This window comes from Psittacula echo, assembly GCF_963264785.1.
Source record: "Psittacula echo genome assembly, chromosome: Z".
NCBI classification, from domain to species: Eukaryota; Metazoa; Chordata; class Aves; order Psittaciformes; family Psittacidae; genus Psittacula; species Psittacula echo.
Window position 1 is genome coordinate 5,620,750 of NC_137742.1, and position 23,208 is coordinate 5,643,957.

A 23,208-nucleotide genomic window follows, 5' to 3' on the forward strand; every position below is an offset into this window, starting at 1 on the left:
TGGCAGTAATACTAGGAATTCATACTGAAACATTTAAAAGAAAATGTGTTCAAAATATCTTCTACAATCATTAATTAGACCTAGAAGTTACACTTGCCCTGCAAACAAAAATATATTTTATCAGTGGAACACAAAGAAACAAAATTACTTGCTTAGCATACTGATTTTCAAATGGCAAAATCCAAAGCAGAAGGCAAGCCTGCAGCTCCCTCTTGCCCAGTTTTAACAAGCATTTTGGGATGTTATGTTGTGCTTCTTGCTTGTGCTGTGTTTGTTACGGATTTACAGCTGACGTGGAGTGTGTGGTCAGCAGATGAGTAAGAGTGTTGAAGGAAATGGAATTGGTATCATGCAGTTTTATTTCCTCTTTTTAAATATTGTTAATTGTTCTGTGGAAATGCCAGTTTGGGCTTGTTTCTTCAGTTTTTTGGGGAAATTTTTGCCACTTTACTCCCATTTGAAAGTAAACAGATTTTTTTGAGTTTTTAACAGGGAAAAAAAAAAGTTGGGATTCCCGTTGACATGTTTTCTTTAGAGTCTCTATGTTTTCTTTATTTTTTATTCAAAACAACATCTGTTTGTTTGTTTGTTTTAATGCTTATGAAATGCCAAAAAAAAAAATCATCTATTTATTTTGCAAAGGCTAAATTAAATCCAGACTTCAGAGCTTGACTTTCAGAAGTGCATGTCATTTACTGCTCTGGCTAAAGTAAAAATCACATTCATGAACTCAACACCTCTCACCCGTGAAAATGTTACTTAGAAGTGTTTGACTTTGTCTTAATAAGTCCATTAAAATATTTGCATTCAGCGACTAAAAATAAAATAAAAATGTAACTTTTTAGAGAACTAGTTTGAAGTTTGAAAAAATAGATGGGAATCCCTTTGAAATGTTTCCTTTAGAGTCTATGTTTTATTTATTTTTCATTTAAAATAACATCTGTTTGTTTGGTTTTTTAATGTTTATGAAATGCCAAAACAATTAATCTATTTATTTTGCAAAGGCTAAATTAAATCCAGACTTCAGAGCTTGACTTTCAGAACTGCAGGTCACTTACTGCTCCAGCGAAAGCAAAAATCACATTCATGAACTCAACACCTCTTACTCATGAAAACGTTACTTAGAAATGTTTGACTATATTTTAATAAGTCCATTAAAATATTTGCATCCAGTGACTAAAAAAAAAAAAAGTCATTTTTTAGAGAACCAATTTGAAGTCTGGTCTGTTGTGTGTTGCTAAATTAGAGCATCAATCCTTTACAGTCAGCGTGATTTTCATTCAAAATCTATAAAAATTAAAAACAACAGATGGCAGGTGTTAAAGAATATTTTCTGGCAAAGGAACTGCTTTTCAGATGAACAGAAAAATTTGAGACCTTATTTATATTACTTCTAACTTGTACCTGCTCTAAGAGAGCTTCTGTGCTTCAACTGCCTTCTTCTGTGATCTTTTCAAATTCTGAATTACTTGTATGCGTGAAAAAGATGCTATTTTACTGTCGAAATGGGGTAAAATACTAAAGCATAATTCCAATGCCATTTGGGATTCTTTTATGCTCATTCTTCCAGTCATAATGCCACATAAAAATATAAGGAGAATAAATTAGACATATTTTCAAAGTGGAAGTGTTTCATTCTGAACAGGGTGACAAGGGATTGAACAAACACCATTTCAGTATGATACAGTAACTTCTGATGTCTAAGAGAGTTAATAGGGAGAAATGGGCATTTTAAAAGTATGGTTAATTCGATCTATTTTCAGTGTCCAGAGAGGACGAAGCGAGCTGCACCCCTAGCTTGCGTGTTCCTAAACTGACAGCAGAGGGAACTAAGGTGACTAATGCAGTCATATAGACATTCCTTTTATGAGATAAATCCTCAAAAAAGAAATGCTTCATATCCAGCCATTAGTAACAGAAGCATCTAGGGGAAAATGGAAAAAACAGACTTTTTTTTTTTTTGGATTTTATATGAAATGCCATAAAATCTGAATCTGACCTTAAAAATTAATAAATAAGTAAAAAAGTAATAATAATTAAAAGTCATTGAGAAGAAAATGGCATGACTCGAATACAAGTGTTGATGAGTTTTCCTTAAAACGCTGCTCCTCAAAAAAATTATCTAGCTGTTGTGGAAGAGCCATTCACTAGACTCACTGTGAAAATTGTATGGCCTGCTTAAAAAAGAAGGAACCTACTCAAACCTGTACCATACCAGTTTCCAGAATGCTGTTCTCAACTCTGTAGGGAACTTCTGCAGTGCTGAAAAATTCTAGGGTATACAAAGGCTTGTAAATATGGATTTACAAGTTTTATTTTAGGGATGTTTTTTGTTTCATCCCATTTTTTGAATACCATCAGGATGCTGATGTAGTATTGAATTTGTTTGCACAACCAATAGAATAAAGTCTTTTCTTACCATTTATGTTAACAATTGAGTACACACTGATCTGTAAATATATTCTGCTATTAATGCTAATTTCCCAATACGATTGTTCACTAAAATAGTTTTCTTGTATGGAAAGAAGCCATGGCAATCAGAAAATGAAAGAGAACACATTGTTATAACTTTTAAAGTAAATATTTCTCACTGCTGTCTAATTTTGAAATAACTGAAATTGTCATTTTTCAAAAACTGAAGCTGTGTTTCAAGGATGCACCAAATATTTAATGTATGAAGGCAAATATCTGTTCCACATCAGCATAATTTGTCTCTGAGACAAATAATGGCCTACCAGAAGCTTATTTTATTTTCTTTGAAGCACCTCTTGCTAGTCATATCAATAAGTCATTCTAGTCCATCTGGCCATTATTGCTAACAATTACCGGAAAACAGAAACTAAGGGAAAGGCTGTAAGACTAGGCAAGCCTTTACTGAGACTTTCTTCAACATGTCAAACCCTATAAGAAACTTAGAACCTTCATTGCCTAGAATTTTTGAGCTAGATATTTGTATTTAATAGCCATATTTTTTCCAGGACTTTGAGAGGCCCGGTTTCCCCTTGAGCTGACATCAACTTGTAGCACCAACAGCATTCCATGGCATCTTAACTGCATGTTGTCCAATGATGAAATAGCTTTTGTTTCTTCAAAATGTGTCCTCTGACAGTCTCATACGACACCCTTACTTCATGTATGAGAAGACATCATAGAAGTCTTTCTCTTTTCACCTTCTCTGTGCCACTCACAGCTTATAGACCTTTGTGCTAGTCCCCCTCAGCTGTAAATTTTCAGGCTGAAGATTCCCTTATATCTCAATGACTCCATATGTGAAACCCATTGTCCACCTTCCAACTGACAACTGCTACCTGACCCCCCTTCACTGAGACACTGAGACTAACAAGAATTTGGGACATAGTAGGAACCATGTTAAAGCAGCACAATTCCTGTGGTATTGCAAGTCGTGTCAAGCCCTGATAATTTATTCCTGACAGCTGACAGGATTCTCACTACAGATGTTTTCAGTTTAGGTATTGTTATTATATTGACTGGAAAAATGATTTCACAAATATGACCCTGTATTAGAACTTTTCCCCAAAACCCACTTGGTTTATACACTTTCTGTATAGTTGCATATTTTTTTAGGGCACAAATCATATATTCAGACATGTTATAAGGGACTTTTGGAAGTCTCTACCCCAAAGGAAGTGTCTACCCCAAACCATTTCCCAAGCTACCCCACTACATGAGGTTGCTGAGTGCATTGCCCAGTTGAGCTTTGAAGATCTCCAGCAAAGTAGTTGACGTCATCTATCTGGACTGTTGACGTCATCTATCTGGACTTGTGCAAAGCGTTTGACACTGTCCCACATGACATCCTTGTCTCTACATTGGAGAGACATCAATTTGATGGGTGGACCACTTGGTGGATAAAGATCTGGCTGGATAGCCGCACACAAAGAGTTGTGGTCAATGGCTCAGTGTCTGGCTGGAGACCGGTAACGAGTGGTGTCCCTCAGGGATCGGTGTTGGGACCGCTCTTGTTCAACATCTTTGTCGGTGACATGGACAGTGGGATTGAATGTGCACCCTCAGCAAGTTTGCCGATGACACCAAGCTGTGTGGTTCGGTTGATGTGCCGGAGGGAAGGGATGCCATCCAGAGGGACCCTGACACGCTTGTGAGGTGGGCTGATGCCAACCTTATGAAGTTTAACCATGCCAAGTGCAAGGTCCTACACCTGTGTCAGAGCAATCCGAGGCACAGCTACAGGTTGGGCAGAGAAGAGATTCAGAGCAGCCCTGCAGAGAAGGACTTGGGGGTGTTGGTTGATGAAAAAATGAACATGAGCCGGCAGTGTGCGCTAGCAGCCCAGAAAGCCAACCGTATCCTGGGCTGCATCAAAAGGAGTGTGACCAGCAGGTCAAAGGAGGTGATCCTACCCCTCTACTCTGCTCTCATGAGACCTCACTTGGAGTATTGTGTGCAGTTCTGGTGTCCTCAACATAAAAAGGACATGGAACTGTTGGAACAAGTCCAGAGGAGGGCCACGAGGATGATCAGTGGACTGGAGCAGCTCCTGTATGGAGACAGGCTGAGAAAATTGGGGCTGTTCAGCCTGCAGAAGAGAAGGGTGCGTGGAGACCTCAGAGCAGCCTTCCAGTATGTGAAGGGGGCCTACAAGGATGCTGGGGATGGACTCTTCATCAGGGACTGTAGTGACAGGACAAGGGGTAATGGGTTCAGACTTAAACAGAGGAAGTTTAGATTGGATCTAAGGAAGAAATTCTTTACTGAGAGGGTGGTGAGGCACTGGAATGGGTTGCCCAGGGAGGTTGTGAATGCTCCATCCTTGGCGGTGTTCAAGGCCAGGTTGGATGAGGCCTTGGGTGACATGGTTTAGTGCGAGATGTCCCTGCCCATGGCAGGCAGGTTGGAACTAGATTATCTCAAGGTCCTTTCCAACCCTAACTATTCTATGATTCTATGATTTTATGAGAGTAGATTACACCACCACTCTGAACAGCCTGTAAAGGTGCTTGACCAGCTTTATAATCATCCAAATATTTACCAAATATATAACCAAATTTTACAACATCCAACCTGTATCTATTACTCTCAGTCCTACTCCAGTATACATTCAAGAAGTGTGACTCCAACTTTCCTACACTCTTCCATCAGGTAGTTGCAGAAAACAGTAACATTAAACATAGCCTTGTTTTAAAGTTAAATAAACCAAATTTCCCACCTTCTCCTTGCAACTCTCAAACTTCTCTCTCCTGCTTACACAGCTCAAGGTGCAGCTGGCCACCTTGACTGCACAGGCACGCTGGTGACCCCTGTCCAACCTTTCGTCCATCGGAACTCACGGCTATTTTTCTGCAAAGCTGCATTCTATTTAGCCAGCCCCCTCATCCTGACAACTAAATAGATTGAGACAGATTACTCCTACAAATAGCTATTTTTCTCCATAAACTGTAGCAGGAATCTAAAGTGATTAGATGAATTGTAGCTATCTACACTGAAGATACCTAAACTTAAGTAAGAGGCATGTATCTGCAGACTCTTCCAAATTCTTGCACCTGGTTGACAAAAACTACAGTTCTCAGGAAGAGGTGTTAATATTTGAGGTTAGAATTATGGAGAGGTGTCATAGCAGGACGTCAAGGAGCAAGAACACATAAAAGCATCAGGAAGGACTGCCCTCCTTCTTGGGCTCTTGCTTAGATTTATGTCTGGCTATTAAATTGTTTCTTAGGAATTTAACACAGGGCTAAGATTTCAAGAAGAATAGATTATCTTGCATGACTGTTTTGTGCTAGGCTTTTTAAAATAACACAAATTGCACTTAGAATTCACACAGATTCCTTATCACTGATTTTTTTTCTTTTTCCTCTTAGAAGACAAAAAAGCTTATGTGACAGTGACATCAAAAATAAGCAGTAAATTAGGGAGTAATAAGGAAATAATATTTTCATGTTTTTTTAACTTTAATGCCTCTCCCCATTTTCCTGAATCTATTGAAAACCTCTTTCTTTTTTTTTTTTTTTTTCCAGTTCCTGGCTCAGAACGAAAGAGGAGTGCATCAAGGAGAGGCAGCCCACTTCCTATTGAAAGCAGCTAATTTAAGAACAGACAATTTGCCAAACATCCACCCAACACTTTTGTGAAGTTTATTTTCTTTTATTCAAAATCACTTTATAATTTCATAATGATGTAGTGATAATGGCAGAACAATGACATTTTTACATATTCAGCAGGTTCTTATCTAGCAAAAAAACATCTTACACATCAGTTAAAGCAATAGGCATATATTTTCAGTGAAAGACTTTACTTCCATCTGTTCAGATGGTGATTTTTCCAACTAAACTATCACCAAGCTTGGTAACTTAGGAAAAAATAAAAGATGTAAAAAAAAAAAAAAGATCAGCATCACTTTGTGGTTTACTTAGCTGGGGAACAGGTGATTCTTTCCTTAACACAGGAAAAGAGCTATGTGGAATGTGTCAGCTTTGCAACACAGTGGTCACTTCTTCCGTTTTTCATTAAGGCACTTCTTCTTGCTTCTCAGTGTAAAAAGAGAACGGAAGTTATACAGCTTACCCTTCTTGATGGTGAAATTAAAGGCCATGGAAACTTTTACACAGCTTTGCTAGAGCAAGGTGAGTAATGGGGACAGAGTAGTGGAAACGAAGCCTCAGAGGAAATGTACATCATTGTCACAGATCTGTTTCTACAACCAACGCTATAGTGCCAGTACTGGAGTGGGGATGCAGAGCAGATAACTTCCTCTAGGATGTGTGGGCCAGTTCAAATCTGAACCAGCCAACACAGCAGAAACTCAATTGGAAGAAACTCATTATTTACCAGACAAATTTTCAGTTAGCTCAGGGTAAACAGTAACACCCAGGAAAAAAACAGATCTGAGCAAGGGAAAACAGTACAATGTCTAACACCTACAAATATACCTAAACTCTACTTTGACGCAGCAGTTCGGCAGCAAAAAGATTCCAAAGCCTGGGACCTCTCTTTCTAGCAAAGGTGTTTGGAGGTTTGGTGTTCAAAATCAAGTTAGTTATCTGAAATTTCTTCTACAATCAGTGGGAAAAAAAAATAGCTATAGAGAATGATTCATCTTGCTTAAGGACAGACATCAAAGATTGGTCAATCAATATGCCCTCTGGCATATAGAGTCTCCTCAGTGAATAAGAAGGGTGCATCCCAGAAACTAGGTCTAGTGACTGTCATGTGAATACTCAGTTGATCTACAGTGGCCAAAAGTTTCGTTTCCCCTTGGCTTGCGTAAGTATTGTCATGAGTTCTTTTCATTTGTTTAAACTGTGAGGAAATGATTTTGTAAAGCCTTTTGAGAAACTGCAGGTTCAAGGTCACTCACCCCTTAACCAGGAAGGAAGTAGTTGTTTATTCAGAAAACCAGCGGGGGTCCAACCCCTTAGAATCTGCCACATTGTGGGGATCTGGACCTTATGCACCTACGGACCTTAAACTCATATCTAGAGTGCTTCATATTTAATTTTAAGTTACCCATAAGAAATTAGTTTAGGTTTGGCCAGAATGCTATGCTAGTTACTCAGTGAAAGTGCATCTTAAGCTCAGGAATAATTAGCTGTATTGACAGAGTAATACCCCTTCTGCACCTTAGCTATTCCACCTACGGTGGTTTAGGTACCATATGTGCATCTGTGTTTTGTTGTATGCCTTTGGGAACCTATTGGTAAAATGCCATTCACTGACTATATCTATCTCTTGGCATCTAAATTCCTTTGAAAGCTGGTCTAAATCACCAATTGCTGATCTAAATCACAACCATTAACACAAAATAATACTTGATTCTCAAATCTCCATTATTTCCAGCTAGCTTCCTGTATTTGATTGCTCTGTATTGACCAACAAAAAAATGTATTTGTGAAAGAAGTTTCAAAACTCTAACTTTGCTTTTCACTTCATGGTACTCTTTAGTGTTCATTCAACCTTTACAATTAATTTACTTTCTTAAACTTCCCTTTATCTTTCAGTCATGTCTCGTACCTTTTAGTTTCCCATTGCTCCCAGTAAACCCCACACCATCCTCCTATCCTGAAGCCCTCAAAGCTGAAAGGATAGCTTTAATTTCACTTTGCATTGCTTTCCTTTTATAATAATAAACCACCCACAAACACAGGGAAACTTTTGACTTGATTTAAAGACAACTCTCTGATGTGTCTCCAGCTTTGCCTTCTGACTTTCTGTCTGTGCAGATGTAAAATATTCAGTGAGGGGTGTTGTAGACATGCCTCCTTCATTAATGTCAGTAGGACTTGTGAGACTGAAGGAAAATCTACCCTTCCCACAGGCATCTCGTGTTGGAAATTTACACTTTATGGCTGTCTAGTAGGACCATATATCACCACACTCTTCATAACTGTTATTCATTCTCCGGAAGGAAAAGAAAAATAATAAGAAAAAAAAAAAAAGGGAAAGCTCTTGTGTTCGTTGCATTATACAGATCCTTTGCTACATAAAAAAAGAAAAAGCACATAAAAATAAAAAAAATGTTTCTTCTACAGTTTATCACTCAGTACTGTCAAAATGTGAAAGGCAAAGAATGCCCAAAATTGGGTGTCGTTTGTGATTCTGAATTAATCACACGTATTTGCTTTAAATCTGTGTAGTACATACTAAGTGCTTTTGTAAAACATGTCTAAGGCACAAATGTGATCCAGTTGATGCTTTGTACCCTCTCCTAGATTTCATTGCTCAATGTTGTTAAGACATTGACAGCCCACCACTAGTGTATCATGCAATCAGTATCAAAGCGTTATTTAGCCCGTGAGCAGTATAGTATCATCATTGTTGCAAAGCACAGAATAATAAGCCAGAGACATATACTAACAGTTCAGGATAGCCAGCTTCATCTGATTCATTTTAATGAACAACTAGGCCAGAAAAGCAAACCAGACCATCTGTGCTGCAAAGACACTGAATGCTGGAATTTTTTTCCCTTCATCATCATATTGCTATATCAGCACATGTGTTAACTTCAAACCTTTCCCATAACACATGTGCTTCAATTGCAATCATTTGGATGCAATTTGGTTTATGCTTCCATTTCCCCCCTGTTGATATGAGTGGGGCGATTGTTGTTGCCGTTGGAAATGCTTTGACATCTCTGTCTCAGTTTCGTAATGTTCTTCTATGTGACTTTGTTCAATCAAATCTTACAGGTACCGGCACGTGCGCTTCTTCTTTGATCTGAAAATACGCACAATTATGTGCTAGTCGTTTGCGACTTGTAATTGATGGTGCTTAAAAAATACGCATACAGCTTTCTAATGAGGTAAATAAACAGTCAGTGCCCTGTTACAGAATGTGAGGGTGCACAAAAAGACATCTTACATGTTCTTTCATTAATATTAAACTACAAAATTTGAATTAAAGCCAGGTAACCCACAAGCAAATACAAACAAATAAACATCCTGGTCACATAAAGAAACCAACAGGAGTCTGAGAGCTGGCATCTCTTTCCATAATTATTGCCTGGACTCATTTACCTCAATTTAAGCCCTCAATTTAAGTTCCTATTCATCACAGGCCTCCTTTGCAGTCATGATGAGAGAGAGAGGTCACTTCAGCATGGCCAGGATAATATGCTCCATTCAAGATCTGACTCAGCCTCTGGAAACTCTTTTCTCTCTTTAGCTCTCATTCCACAGGCCAAGATCCCTATCCAATACCTCACTTAAAACATTTGCTACTGCAGGATGTGTTCAGAAGAATAATTAATTAATTAATTAGCAGCCTTCAAATACCAAAAGTTGATCTACAAGAAACATGAAAAGTGGCTTTTGACAAAGACCTATAAGGACAGGACAATGGGAATGGTTTTAAACTGCCAGAGGGGAGATTGAGATGAGCTCTTAGGCAGAAGTTCTTCCTTGTGAGGGTGCTGAGGCGCTGGCACAGGGTGCCCAGAGAAGCTGTGGCTGCCCCATCCCTGGCAGTGTTCAAGGCCGGGTTGGATGGATCTTGGAGCAACCTGCTGTAGTGGAAGGTGTCCCTGCCTATGGCAAAGGGTTGGAACTGGATGAGTTTTGAGGTCATTTCCAGCTGAAGCCACTCCATGATTCTAATCACAAATATAATCAAAACCATACAATTTCTAATAGAACCCCATAAAAGAGTCACTCTACTTGGCAGCATGGGCAGAGCAACCTTTGGAGTTAGACACACTGTTGCCACTCCAGTGAGCCCTTCTATCTGACGGAAGCCTTTGCTAATGAAGCTTCCCTGCTTTAGGGGCATAAACAGATACTAGTGCATGGTTTTTCAGTCATCCTAGTGGATACATCAGCTCAATTGGCACCAACACAAGGATCTCTCAAATTGCTTGAGGCAGGTGTAATCCTATTATTAAAATTACTATTGGGTTAAAACAAGGCACACAGAACAGTGCTGGATGTTGTGATTCATAATAATTGTGATATCTCCATTTCTCTTTTCTGAGCCAGGAGCGTTTGGAAGCTGATATCTGTTCCATTAACAAAAAAGGATGTTACAATGCCATAGGGTGAAAGCATATCACAGGTGTTAAATGGATTGGCTGAATTAATGCAAAACAGTGTCAATAGTTGAATAATTTTGATTATTTGCTTTCTCAGTTGAAGGTAGGAGGATGCAAAGCCTGCATATGGTGATTATATGGGATAGTGGGAGTGGAAAAGAGGAAACCTAGCTAATGGACAAAATGTTGTCATGGTTAAAAATAATGGTAACATGTCTTTGTGCTCTTCCTGTGGTGACAGGATAAGTCTATAACATATTTGCATGGATATGGCTGTGCTGTGTGAGGAGCTTTAGGGAACATCCATCATGTAATGCATGTTTCCAGAAGTCTCTCTACACTTATTCTGACATGAATATCTGTGCTTACTAGTCTACTGCCTCAGCACTTGTTAGATAAAGAAGAGCTGTCTTCTGCATTCTTTGAACACCATTTTTGGTCTCACATACTTTATAGAGGAGAAAGTTTTCCTTCATTTCTACAAGTTCTCTGATTTCTCTGGGACTTTAGCTGATGAGTAATTGTTGCTGGGTTTTGTTTTCACAGAAAAGCATTGTTTAATTTGTGGTGGTTAATGCATGTCAAGCTTTAAAGAGACTAGCAATTTTCTAATCTGTCCTCCTGTGGGCATTAGCCTCATAAGTTCTCTTCCTACACTGGCACCTACTTTTGGAGCATACTTTTTAGACAGACACACCTGAAATTAGTTATTCCACATGTTTTCAGAATCAGAGGTAGATGAAACCTCAGAGTTAAACTCCCTACCAACCCTTCCTTAAAAGGCATATTTGAATCAGCTGTAAACGGAAGTCTGACTAAAAAATAGAGTTCTCAAAGAATTCCACAATATGTTGTTTAACTGCGAGAATTAAAATATTTCATTTCATTACAACAATTTGGATACCTGAGTACAGATATATCTAAATCCATTTACCCACTTCAGAATGTCTGACACATCTACATGGGCCTGAGAGATGCAGCCCAGAAGTCACTGAAGAACTGCACCTTTGCAAAGTGATGGCTGCAGGTTGGGTAGGGAAGCCCAGAGCATGTAAAAGCACAGCATAGTTCCTTGCACAGTACCTCAGGTCTTGATTTCAGAATGTTTGGGGTTTTTTTGTTTGGGTTTTTAGGGGGATTTTCTATATCGTAAACCAAAAATATAACCAAAAATACAAAAAGTGAAAAAATTCACCACAGTTGAGGTCACCGAAAAATTCTGTTCTACCGAAGGGTATTTTGGGGATTCAGCAGATAAAACACTTCTACTTTTTCCTGCTTTCCAAAATAAAACGAAACCAAAACTTTTCATTTACTTTCCCCTTTATGTATACTTCCAGTTTTCACAAACATGGATCACCTACTTCCAAAACAGGTATTAACAAAGAATCCCAGTTATAGCTGCTCATTTCTGCATGGTTATAAAGGGAATCTAGATGAAAAACTATGGTTGGATGCCTAATATTCAGCCAGCTAAATTGAGATGAAATGAAAAACAGCCTTAGAGACAGGGATGCCTTCTACTTGTGGGTTGCTTGAGGCAGGATTTTCTGAAGGGCATATACAATTCAATGCAAATGGGAGGGGCTGAGATTGTCATTAATTCTACGGCTTGGGAAAAAATTACCTAAGACTTTAATGCTATTTAATGAACTTGTGACAGAAGTGACAAATTTACAGCAGAAGAATTTGGTTATTTAGCTGATTATGTGGCTGATAAAAATTAATGAAAATACCCCAATAAGGATTTATATGGTTACAGTATTATTAAAAGTTTATAACCACTTTCTAATTGGCATCATTAATGAAAATTAATGTGGCTATATGCATTTAAGCGTTTCACCCTACAGTGAGGAAATGAACAATGACATGAAATACCACTAATAATTAATATTACATACATTTTCTAAGACAAATTGTATGTCCACAGCTTTGCCAAGGGAAGGAAATAAAATTAACCAGCCTGCGTGCAACATGTGGTGGCAATGAGTTAACATTCCAGCTAGAGATGTTGAGAATAATTCTTAGTGATACAGCTACATATCATAGAATAGACACTAATGGTGCTGAAGCTGAGGCAGAAGTTTCTATCTCCCTTTGTCATGTTGGATAAGTGAGTTGCTATCTCTGTACCTAAGATTCTCAGACTGTATCACTTCTCTCTGGTAAAAAAAACCAACGCATATATAGGAATGGGGAAGAAGCTTTGGCATTAGGGCTACCTAACTGCAAAGGCAAGATCCACCAAAAAAACCCTGCAGATCTTGCAGATAGATCCTATAACAGCAGTAAAAACTGAAATTGTTTGTTATGCACTGGGAGTGTCTGCATATTGTATTTGGGTCAGCATCATATCAAAAGCAACCAACACGCTTTGTGGAGAACTGCTTTGAGAGAAGCATGAAAAACAGGAAAATACATTTCATATCTTATTCTTCTCTGAATCTTAGGCACTTTGAGCAGTCTCTGGGATGTACCATAACACATCTTGATTATAGTCCCAGATCTCTCTGGAACATATTTATTTATGACTTCTCTTTTTTTTTTTTTTCCCCCAAAATTGAATTAAACATCATTTTTAGACATTTGCATGAGTTTGGTGATTACAACAAGCCTTAAAAAGTGGGTGGTCCAATTTTAATTTAATCTTTTTTTTTATAACAATTTCAATGCCATCTCAGCTTTCTGGGAGACCCTTATGATACATAGGATAAACTTGAACATTTTTATTAACTGGATGAGATGGAGAATCAAAAGCAAGCACTAGAGCTTGTCTATTTCTAGCTGAACATCCTAGGACATATTCACCCATTCAGTTTTATTCTTTTTTTTGGGAACCAATTATTTAATCTTTAATTCCTTCTTATAAAATTAAAATGATTGCAGAGCAGAGAACGCTTCTCCCTAAATCTCATTTGTAACATAGCAGATAGGATACTTTTCTATTATGAACTGAGGAGGGCAGGATCAATTTACTGGTGCCCTGTTGAAGCTTTGTTATTTAGCACAAAAAAATTTCAAGATTCTTCAGATGTAAGGAGAGAAAAGAGACTAAATTCCTGCAGGGAGGAATTGAACAAGCTTTCCCAGTCCTGTAGAGCTACTATAACCACAGAGTTACTGTTAGAAAGACAGAGTCTATCATTACTTTTTCAATCTCATTCTCTGGAGGGAAGCTAGATGAAAGACTACAGAATGCAACTTGGATTCACTGTATGTACTCTGAAATGCAACCATGGAAGCCAGGGGGCTTATTTTGTTTATTTTGTTCTGGACTGTGAGTCCACCCACAGATTAAATAGCTTTTATCAATTTTGTCTCAGAGTGACATAAGAATTAATTGTTATATATTAATTACTGCATAATCTTTGATACAAAGATACTTTTACTCACATAACTTGTTTGTCTATTTTGAGGCATTACATGGAGTAAATTGGAAGTTAACTCCCATGGGAGTTAATTTACCTTTCCACGATCCAATGTGGCCTGCATTCAGGAAAGTGTCTAACCAGGCATCACTTTTTCACGTGACTTTTACTCCTGAGATGAATTGTTAATTTACGCACAGAATTGCTCGTGTTTCCTTACAAGCCAGAGACATACCATGAAATAAAGCTTGTCTTAGTGCAACCCTGCTTTTTCATTGACTCTTCATTATTTCTCCTTTTTCATTCCATGCTTATTTAAAGAATAAGCTTAAAGTATGTTTGCAGAGATGTATGACACCTTTTGCCTTGCCTTCATCATACGTTAGTGAATTAATGCAATGGAAGGAATTCATTTACCCTGACTGCAACATGCTGTCAAATGACTAATTTTTTCTATCTGTCCTCCTCAGGCTTTGTGTTCTAAGTTTTGACCTTTTCCAAGATGACTCACCCTGGAAGAATGTTTTCCCAAAGGGTGTTTGTCTAGTAGGTGAGGGATTTTATTTCAGATCTCAGTTAGAAAGTCACCTTTTGTGTGTTTACATTGCTCTGCAGAGGTATATTCACTTTTGTGTTCAAAAATCCTTTTCAGCATCCATGCCCGTACCTGGATTAACAAAATAAACCAATTTGAAGTGTAGCATAAATAATACCTAATTTTGAACATCTAGTTTGTATACGTTTCCATCTGAGCTGTTAGTATACTTATTTTTAAAAGACTACAGACAGAAATAGACAGTTTTAAAATGAAATTAACCTCATCTTGAATTAGACAGTAGGACAAAATAGTCCTGCTTTGAAACACCTAATCTTTTTCATAGATCATAAAGAAAGCCAGTGATGACTATCTCCAGTGGAAACATCTGTATTATAACTGTCTAAAGTTAAGGAAGATGAATCCTATCCAGACATAAGAAGTAATGGTAGCGTATCTAAGACCACAAGAATATGTTTCCTCTCTGCTCTTCCAGTTGGAGAAGAATACAGTGGATCTGGCCACACATCACAAATAAGATAAAAAGCACAGCCAAAGTGAATAGATTAGTACAAAGTCATATGTAGAATTGCTCAAAGCTGCTGACAAATAATGTTGAACTAACAAAATGCTGAAAATCAAAGCCTATTCAAAAAAGCATTTCAAGAATGGGAGTGGGAAGATGTGGGAGAGGGGGGTGGCAGGAAGACAGGTGACATTCATATAGTAAATTGTTCAGTGAGAAGGCAAGTGTAATCTCAGGCCTATAGCTCGTCCCTTGAGGTTGTTAAGTGTTCTCCTGTATTCAGCAGAGTGGGAAAGGTTTACATCACCCTTCTCAAGAAAGCCATATTTGGGCTGTCTTCTCCCCAGTCTCATCCTCATTTGTATGCTACCTTTCTGACTTCTGTTAAAATCAGCCTCCTTTTCAACAGTCCTGCTACATGCCACCATTCTACTGTCCTATCATTAAATTATAGCCTTTCCTTCTTCTTTTCCTTCTCCTTTGCTTTCTTTTTCTGCTCCATCCTGCATTCTCCCAGAGGTATTTGCATTTGTGTGGCAAATACGCTGGTTCTTTTCACATGGTTTGTTCAGGCATGACACGAGCTATTTAATTGTAAATTATTAAGTCATCTGTACTTTCCTGAAATTATTCACAGTAGAATGACAGGAAAATATTCCTCATGGAATGACAGGATATGATATGATGAAATCACGATTCACATGTTAATTGGACGTCTGCTGATAGAAATCTGAAGTCCACTGAGAATTCACAAAAGCAAATGCTGCAAGGTTTATCCATTGGATAGATTATTTATTAATGGATAGCTCCTCTATTAAGTCTGTCCACTCTTAGTTGTTAAAACCCCAAGGGATTTTTTTTTTTTTTTAGTTGTAGTTTGATGTGAAGGTTTTAGAGAAACAGCAACATTTCTTGTATTTCTATACATGTTTTCTGCTCAAGTGTCTGATTTGTCAATCACACACACACACAAATATACATATATAAGGGTCTGGAAACTAGCTGGCATAATTCAGTGTAGCTTTACTGTTTGATTGGAATTGTGTCAATTTATCCTTGCTGATGTTCTGTAGACCACAGATTAAAGTGTACACAGCTACACAGAAATTATCATGCTTCTTTATTTTTGTTCCTTCTACAAAGCTGTCTGCACAAATTATCTCTTTGGCTTCCTCTGATTTAGTTTTAAAGTGTTACATTAATTTTAAATGCAAATTGCAATAATTAAATTTGACCTTATAAACCATCAGATGTGATGGGAATTTCCCTTCCTGATTTTTTATCTTATATTGGAAAGGAATCAGATCAAACAAGCAAGGAATTTCAAAGTCAAAACAAATACCATGCATGGCTAGGGATCTGCTACAATAACAAAAAAGAAAACATATGTATATATGTATGTATAATATAGATGTTAACCACAAAATATCCAAAACCTCATATGTAAAGCTGGCAGTAGTTCATCTTTTGTTGTTAAAGAGAAAGAGGAAAAAAAAATAACCCCAGAATCAAAGTGACCCACATAGATATATATATTTTTTCTTTCTTTAATAATGGATACTTTCAGATACCTCCTAAGGTCCTATTCCTCCTGTCATGTTTAAAGGGTTTATTGTTTGCAGAAAAGCTTTTGCTGCTCCCTCTGGAGACTGAGCTGATCTAAGGTAATATTAATTCTGTGCCTCTCTCTTGTCGGAACTCGACTTCAAACAGAATAAATGAGATGAAAGCTGAAAGAGAGGTTATGCAAGCTGTCATCCTCCATTGTGTTGGAGGCATCAATGACTCCCAGAACAAATTAGGTGTCACTCTACTAAATCGCAGTCAGAAAGGCAAATCAGTTTATAGAAGACTTATTTGGTCTCCTGGAAAGCTTTTGCATTCAGAGCACAGTTAATCTTCCTTTTCTTTCGATAATTTTAAAAACCCTCATTTTTTATTTCTTTTTAAACCAAGATGAAGCAGAATTTCCTCCTGATGACTCATAACACTCCCCATACAATTCGTGCTGATTAGTTCAGTCTAATTTCTCCCTCTCCAAAAGAAAAAAAAAAAAAAAAAATCCTAGAGAGGTTTGTTTCACTCATAAAAGAGAAAAGAGAAATTACTACATGTGTTTTATTAGACTTCTTAATTTTGGAATTTTAGCTTGGGAAAGAGGTCTGTGATGAAAAGAGTATCTGGAAAAAAGGAGTATTTATGAAGCTTCCCTAGTATGAATTCTTCCAATTTTGCAAATCTTACTGATTCTATTCGTTCTTTATTAAGTGACCTCTCAACCCATAGCAAATGAACTAGCATTGGTTAGCTACCTGGTTAATACTTCACCTCTGGCACTTAATTTTTTTTTTTTTTTTTCCCAGTAAAAAGACTAAGTGAATTTTTGCATTCTAGGCTGCACAAGAAACTTTTTTCATTTACAGTTGAGTCATGTGCAATCAGGTTTTCACTGTGAAAGACATGGTCGTCCACTTCTTGAAAGATGAATTGCCATACTTCAGCAAGATCAGGACAAAGATGAAATACACTTCACATAAACTAGGGTACCTATGCCATTTCAAGATTATGTCTATACACGGAAAGACTACAATGCAATAGGAACGGATCTGCAGAGTGAAATTGTGTTGTTGAGAACCATTTTAGATTTTAAAGGCATTTTTTTCAGATTAGCCTTAGTCTAGACCCGTGAATTAGGACCCAACAGGTGCTGCAGTGCATTGAGTGTGCTCCTGAAGAGCATCTCTCACTTTTGCTGCATCTGAAAGTTTTTGAGACCCCTCTGTGATGAAAACCAACATGCAATAACGGGGGACAGTCAGGGGGTTTGGTTCAAAAGTACACTCTCAACCAAAACTGAATGGAGATATATTGTTCATTTCTCATAATGTTCAAGATAAGAGATAAGCATAGGTTTCTAAAACTAGAATGGGTCTCAGAAGTCACTATATTAGTTTGTGATTGAAGCTGTGATTTGGGAACCCAGCATTAAGTTTCCAAAGACAATTTCCTGAATTTTAGAGAAAACTTTATACTTCACCGGGGTTGGAGTGTTTAGGTTCCTTGTAGAAGACATAAGTTATAAATGGCTAAAACTAGGTTCAGGGAAGCCACAAGGCTTATATAGGAGTGTTTGAAATTTTCTAGTGGGAAATACCAAGGAAAAATCAGAAATTAAACCCAACTATAAATAGTTAGTTAAACATCTAACCTTCTCCTTGAGCTGGACACCTTAAAGAAGTCAACCTAAATAGGAAAGAACCAAAGATGTTCCTTGTCCTTTGCAAATGACAGGAAAATTGCCTGTGCACTCAGATGAGTGAAGAGATCTGTTAGTGAAAGCTCATCCTGCCTACTTTGAAGCAGGGATTTAAAATCAGTTTTGTCTTTTTAGCAAAGTGTCGACACCACAGACATATTGGGTATTTGAACATGAGACTTTCTGAATCACTGCTGTTGACATTTTTCTCCTTCAGGAGATAAACAGTGTACTTTTGAACCTCCTCAGGCACAGGAGTGAGCTGAACTCAGATCCCACACGTGCTGGAAGGTAGGTCTAGGACTTGATTAGTCATAAAAACAAAGTTAATTCCCATCATTCCATCTTTAAAATATAAAGACTTTCGTCTGAGCTTGCTTGTTTTCATAAAGAAGAAACAGAGGTATTATGATTGAACATCCCAATTGGAAGCGCATTCTTGTTTACGGGCAAAGTTAAATTGACAAAACCTGAAATGAAAGGGATATTCCTCACCATTTCCTACAGATTGCCATAATAATTTAACACTCCTCCTCCCACATATTAAACCCACTCTACAGATGCTGCCACAGTGACTACAAACCTACAAATTAAGCTCTGTGTTAATGAACATTATAGAGTCAAAGCATCATCATATGCAAAGCCACATTCCCAAGGATCATCATCAGAACTCACTCAGTTCCTTAATGTCTGTGGAATGTAAAATGCTGCTGTAAAATAAGATGTCCAAGATAAAAGGAAGAAGTAGGATCAGTCTCAGTGTCAGTGCTCTGATGCTCGAATGATAATAACTCCCTTTTTTCTCAGCACGTTGCAAAGGCTCCTGAACAAAGATGCTTGAACATAACTAAACATATTCTATAAGTGCTCCTTCCAAGAAGTAAACACATTTGAATTTGATTTCACCATGCTCATACTTCACTTTCTCTTGATATTATGGCAACTTATTTAACTGGAAAGATTATTTGGAGAATCAGTTCATTTTTAAGCTCACAATGCAAATCATTTGGGGCAGCAGAGGTAAATTATATTCATTATGAGGAGTATCCACAGTGTAGGAGGTTTGCTTTTATGAACTTGATCTACACAATTTAGCTGTGGAATGAGCTTTCAGACAGTGCAGCAGCACAGAGGTGATCAAACTGAAGGAGATGAGAGGCTTGAAATGTTGGGACATAGGCCCTATCTCCATTATCTGCACCAGGTTCCACAGTCCAGCTGCTCTATGTCACCAAAGTCAGGACCCTCACCCTTTGCTGAGCTTGATTAAGTTAGTTTACATAGAAGAATAATTAGGTATTGAGAAACATAACGAGCAAGCTCAGAAAGGGTCTTCCTGCTAAGCAGGTGCATAACGTTGGACCTCAGAGCCCAACGTAAAGTTGAAATCAGCTTGAACATCAGCAGAGGCCATGCTGCACAGATCCTTGGCATCCTTCCTAGCCAAAAGCAGTCTGGAATGTGGCAAAATTCTCTTACATACTTCTTTAAGATAAGGGCTGAAATAAAAGTTATTCCTTTTTGCAAAAATAGGCTATTTTCTCATGTGCTGCTGTTTCTAGAGATAGTAGTGACATCCTTACAAAGGGAAATGGTGCAAAATCTTGCATGTTGTCCACTTATCCTAAACTACTCAAAGAGAAAAGTAACACTGTCCCTCCATAAATAGAAATCTGAAAATTTCTGACATTCTGAACTACACATATAAATGCAAACATGTTTCTTTCTTAGACATTTCAATAACCTAGGCCTACCAAAAGGATTTCTAGAGCTGTTCAAAAATAATAAATAAATAAATAAAAGGTGATTTCTTGGAGAAAGGGATGGAAACGTATTTACCACACAAATTTTTTTCAAAGCAGAGAGAAAAACTGAGCATGCTGACACTTAACCACACTTATGGTTTCACTTATTTGATGGGCTCATGGAGTACATCAAACATGGACTGAATATCAGTGAAAGATGGGAAACAAAGGGTAGGAATAAATAGTCTGTGGCACAAGGTGAACAGTGGGATGCCTTGCTTCATTGTTCTGCATCAGATCTCATGTTTGAAATCTGTATTAATGATCTTGAAAGAGGGTAATACTGAGGTTAGCAAAACTTGCAGATGACACAAAGTTATTTAGCTAGCACGGACCAGAGAGATCCATGAGGAACTTCAAAGAGACTTAGCTAAACCATGTGAGGACTAAAGTGAGGGCAAATGAAGTTCAATGCCAATAAATGCAAAGTAAGGCATTCTGAAGGGAAAAAAAAATAATTAAACTGCTTGTACATCTGACGGGGGTCTCCATTCACTGTCCCAACCAGGAAAGGGGTTTGGGTATCAATGAAGACAGATTTCTACACCATATGCAGCTGTAGTTTTAAGAAAAAAAATTCAAACAAGATGTGAGTGTTAGCAAGAACTGAGATGGGGAATGATGCAGTAAATACTACACAGCCAATTCATAAATCAAAATGCGATTTCATCTAGAAAATTTTGTGACATACTACTAAAGTACCATAAATACAAAATCAAAAAAAAAAAAAAGAAAAAATTCTCTCAAATTTAGAAAAGGCTCACCTGTGACAAATGAAATTGATCATGCCTTAAAATAAAAAAGTGAAAAAAAGTCTGCCATGTAGAATGAAAAGATTGGGAAGAGTTACCTTAGAAAGGAAAGGGACAAAAGGGCATACTGAAAGGATAAAAATAAATGACTTGGAGAAGATAGATTAGGTGCTTCCCTTCTCCTCAGCTTGTGGCAGGACAAGAGAATGTGCAATAAAATTAAGGAGGGTAGCAAGCACAAAACAGATAAAAGGCAAGAGTCTTTTTTTTTCTACAATGAGTGATTAAGCCAGGGAACCTTCTGACACACTGAAAGTGAAAACTAAAGGAGACTTCAAACAAACATTTAAACAGACAACGTGAACTGCTGAAGTTCAAATAAAAAAGCTGAATATTTGTTGGGAAGTATTTGAAAGCTCTTTCTTTAAAACCAGATTTCTTGAAATTTCATTTGAAGAGCTCTCCTAGTCCTGTGCCCAAATTGCACAACCTTTGGAGGAAAAAGACCCTGAGGACATAGCTGCTCATTTTGGGTTTAGTTCACTGTAATGTGATTTCTATAATAGAGAGTTGTGCATGCTAAGTATCCATCTCCATGTTCTGCACACAGAATACTACTGAATCTATACACCACATATTTATTTACAGACAATCAGCAGTCTGGGCTGACATGTACCTAGAGACAAATATATGTACCAGTAAACACAGTCATTAACTGAGGTTCAGACTCTGATTCTGAAGTACAGGCTCTGCAGAGTTTCTTGGCATAGGTATGACTGGTTAGTAGGGATAATAAGGATCTGTGTGATGTTCTATGTTTACTGTCCCAAATTCTTTAAGACATGGTGCTGGCAAGTCACAGAGCCATGCTGGGCTGGATGGTACCATTCTATGATTCTATGAGTCTATGGATTAAAGATCTGACCCAGCATGGCAACATGCACATTCCTGTAAACTACGTACAAAGCCAGGCTGTCTATACTGACAGCCTGTTATTACTTGTCCTCCCCCTCTCTCGGACTGCTTGCTTCACCAAATCATCAAAATTTATCTTTCAGACTTGCAGGTTTATGGAGTGAAGGTATGATGAATGCTTTTGTGTTTGTAGGCTGTCTAACACAATACAGCTTCCATCTCATTGAAGCCTTAGGTTGCAGCAGTAGGAAAATTGTGAAACATTAAAAACTTGGAGCAGTATCATTCCATCCCAGGGAAGGAGCAAAAGAGACATATTCCTTCCTTCAAATCATGAACACCAACTCAGAGCACTCCAATATCTGACAATGCAAATGGTCACCCAAGCCTTTGCTGTCTGGCCACTGAGACTCTTCTTTACAGTCATTAAAATGGAAATGGTGTCTGACAGCCATGAATGTAATTTCACTTCCAGCTTCTTCAATTATCTCCTCCTTTCCACTCCTCTCCTACTCTATGTGGTGAGAAAAATAACTTTTCAGAACTGTCATTTTAAAGAATAAATACTTGAACCATTAATAACTGTGTGCACTTTGCCCCAGCTGAATGAAAACCTCCTTTGTGAGCACAGAAGAAAATGATACACAGTTGAGTAGAAAGAAGCTACCTTATTTCACTTAACTCTTTCTGCATTATGGCCGTTTCCACTAGATCAAAGAAACGCGGCAATGTTGTTTTTTCACACTGTGAGAAGCACAAACATCATTAAAATGCCCCTTCAAGATATTCATGCATGAAAAATCTGTTGAAGGCTCAGTCTATTCTCAAGGTGGCTTTCAGCCAACGTTGTTATGTTGTTGCTGCATCATGACGGAAATAGCAGACACTAGAAAACAACAAACAACAAAGAAGGCAAGCCTTTAAAAACAAATCTAAACAAAAAAATAAAAACCCACTTTAAAACTATTTAAAAGTTCAGTAATAATAAAACTCATTTATAATTGTTAATTTATTGATTTAGTTCTACAAAATGATTTTTTTTACCAATTTTTCTGCAAGACTTTTCTGACCTTCAGCCTTACGTTTTTTATTTTGTTCTGTCTGATATATATAGCACATGGATAGATTTCTCAGTTGATGAAAGTGGTATAGCTTCACTGAAGCTGACAATTAGCTCTTTCATGATTAAGGTCAAGTACATAAGCAGATTAAAAGTAAATGGATTTATTCCCAGTGTCTGCTGAACTTTTTCTATGACAAATGGCGAAGAATCTTGCATCAAGCCATTAACTTCCTCATGAGATAATGAGTTTCTACTTAGAGGCTCAAGTACAGTAGATAGAGACCCTAGATAAGTTATTCCAACACTTAGTCGTCTGTAGCTAATTTTGTAATTGAAAAATTCTCATAGTAAATGGAGAAGACATTTTTCAAAACACAAAGAGGGATTCTATGTCACTGAATGGAGCATAACTTGGCTAAAATGCTAACATGCACTTTGGTCTTCTGGGTACCTGATCCTAGATCGCTATAATCCAGTGTGTCCACAT